Source organism: Eurosta solidaginis, chromosome 2, assembly GCF_040869045.1.
Source record: "Eurosta solidaginis isolate ZX-2024a chromosome 2, ASM4086904v1, whole genome shotgun sequence".
Taxonomy (NCBI): Eukaryota; Metazoa; Arthropoda; class Insecta; order Diptera; family Tephritidae; genus Eurosta; species Eurosta solidaginis.
In genome coordinates, this window is record NC_090320.1 from 279,065,957 (window position 1) to 279,069,373 (window position 3,417).

Sequence of the window (3,417 nt, forward strand, 5' to 3'; positions counted from 1 at the left end):
TTATATTTTAAGGCCAAAATAAAAGTCCGGCTTGATAACAAAGAAACGGCTTATCCGAAATAATTTTTTTTTTTATTCGGATGAGCCGTTTTTTGTTATCAAGCCGGACTTTTATTTATTTATTTTATTAGTCTAGTAACAAATGTTTAGTACGGACACTTATGACTAAATAACAGAAACCAGCTTATATTAAGCGATGGAAAACACTAGCAAAAATAATTTCTATTATTACAGATTAAATAACTTTTTAGTTTAAGTTGAAAAGCGTATTTTGAGTCGGAGAAATCAATATCCAAAACACTTAAGAAGCAATTAATTTCTGATAGGGCTCTGTTAATAGGCGCTTTTTAGTTATAAACAGTTCTACTCAGCCCTATGAAAAAGATTTCAAAGTGGCGGAGGTTTCTACAGGGAGTATCTAAGCATAGTCTTTCAAGAAGCTACGCGCAATCAATTTTGCCCGTGAAAAGATCGAAAATGAACGACGAGGCCAAAAGAATTCTGCGATTGTTTAGGGATAGTAAGGATATTAGTTGGCATCGAGACTCATAGGACGGTATCGGTTCAGAGAATCGTAATTAAGTAAGCGCGAAGCGCATAAAAATTTTTTGAACCCACTCCAGGCGGTTGATGTGAACTGCGTGTAAGGCCGCCAAATGAATGCTGCATACTAAAGTTTGGACCGCACAAAGGACGTATATAAAACTTTGAGTGTGTAGGGGTCAGAGAAGCTTGCGGAATGGCGTCTGACAAAAGCAAGCATTAGAAATTGTGAAGCTGACGTGAGTGTTAAAATTAAACTTTGAGTCGGAGTATACCTCCAAGTTTTTAACTTCAAGATTCGTTCGAAGAAAAGTGTCTGCAATATGATAGGAGGTATGAGGTGGCCTCAGCAGTTTACCATACGTCACAGTGTGCCACTTACTTATATTAAGGAAAAGACGGTTCTTAACACACCAGATATAAAGCTTATTAATCTCAGATTGAAGAACAACGACATCATTACAACAGCTGATCTCAGAATAGATCTTGAGATCATCAGCATAAAGCAGAAATTTGGTAGATGAGAAGCAAAAGTTAATGTCATTAATGAACAAGATAAATAGTAAAGGGCCCAGAATACTGCCCTGGGGCACTCCAGAGGTGGCCCAAAATGATTTCGAATAAACCCCGTCAATATTTACAACATTACTTCTGTTGTGCAGGTAAGATTTAATCCACTGTAGGAACGTAGAGTGGAACCCATAACAAGCTAATTTTGCAATTAAAATTTTATGAGAAATTTTATCGAATGCCTTGGAGAAGTCTAAGTATATTGTATCGAGGGACGCAAAAAATTAAATAGGGTAACACTTAAATGACACCCCTTGTTCGGAAAAAAACTCGAGTCGCTCTAGTGCATAGATGCGGCTGCCGTGGAAAATGTAGTCAGTTGACAGCAATAATGGACATCCACCTCTATGGCATTGCGCTATTATCTGTCACCAAAAATTACTGGAGCTCCGTTCGATAATGCCCTGCACTTCAGGCAGCGTACAGCATCAATTTCACCTCAAGTCGCTGGATGGCAGCACAAGGGGTTTCAAGGGGTCGTTATCGCAATTTATAGCTTTTCCAACCCAACTGTCAACCACGCCTGATAATGGTGAATTCTGTTCATTTAGCAGGCGAGGCTCTGGCGCCCACATGTTCCTCATGAAAGTAGGGGGCGGTATATCCTAGAAGGTTAAATTTGGTCATACTAAATCTGCTGAGGTGGTCGGACTTGTATCTTGATGGTACTTGTTACCGGAATATATCGGATCTATATCCGTCAAAGGACCATCAACATTCGAATAGACTCCCCAAAACCTAGAAGCGCCTTCATCGCTACAACAACTTAAGGCAAAGACAAAGAAACGCCCACAGCTACTTATAAAGCAATTAGTCAGCCCCTTGTGCGCTACGAGTCTCCGATAAGTTCGCCAAACTTAAAAGAAACAGACTGGGAGAATATAATCAACGCAGTGAGGCAAAAAACGAAATGCTGAACAAACAGTTTCTGTTAAATACGCAGAAACCTGGGCTTTCTAACAGAACACAAGAGCTCAGTCGTTTGAACAAAACAAGCATAGTCCCATCAACAAAAAGTCGGCAAAGTCGTATGCCGATAAATGCCCGAGGAACCCCGTTCTCAGTGTCCAAATCCCGAAACTTGCAATAAAGGTAAGCAGACTTCCGAGGGAGATGTGCGTCCCGCTAGCATAATTTCGTTCCGCATTCTTCAATACGTTAAACTCTTACCTATCCAGTATAAAATCCGACATACGCAATGTATGTCCTACATGTAATGTGTCTCCACATAACGCCAAACATCTTTTCAACTGCAATGCGGAACCAACACTTCGAACACTCGTGTCTCTTTGGTCCAACCCTATTGAAGTTGCAAGTATACTAGAACTCCCCGTTAGAGGATATCGAGGACAACTTGTGAGTAATAGCACAGATTGAGGCGAAGCGGGTTAGGGGGTTATATTATATACCCGCGGTAGGTATGCCTGTCGTTGTTGTTTTTTTAGCGATAAGGTTACTCCCCGAAGGCTTTGTGGAGTGTTATCGATATGATGGTCCTTTGCTGGACACAGATCCGGTACGCTCCGGTACCACAGCACCATTAAGGTGCTAGCCCGACCATCTCGGGAACGATTTATGTGGCCACATTAAACCTTCAGGCCATCCCCTCCCTCCCCACCCCCAAGTTCCATGAGGAGCTTAGGGTCGGCGGAGCCTCGTCTGTTAGTGAAACAGGATTCGCCGCGGATAGGTGAGGTTGACAATTAGGTTTGGAGAAGCTATATATTGCGCTGGCAACCTGAAGGGTTGCGCTACACAGCCCCTTGAATCTGGTATGTTAGTCGTCTCTTACGACAGGCATACCTACCGCGGGTATATTCGGACCCCCTAACCCGCTGGGTTTATGCCTGTCGTAAGACGCGTTATAACACCCAAAAGATTCAAGGGGTTTTGTAGCGCAACCCTTTCAAGGGGTAGCCAACGCAATATATGACTTCTCCAACCCAATTGTGGACCTCACCTATCTGTGTCGAATCCTGTTTCATTAACAGCCGAGACTCTGGCGACCCTAAACTCATCATGGATCTAGGGGGTGGGAGGGCGTTATGGACTAGAAGGTCGCATGTGATCATACCAAATCGTTCCCGAGATGGTCGGGCTTGGTACCGGAAAGTACCTGATCTGCATCCGGCAAAGGACCATCAACATCGATAACACCCCCAAGGCCTTCGGGGAGTGTCCTTATTGCTACAACAACAACATCTCCTTTTCAGTTGAGACTTTTACTCCCATAATACCACCCGAAACCCTCTGTAAGTACTCTTTTTGTTACAACAACGCAATCCCATATAGGAATCAAGGAGG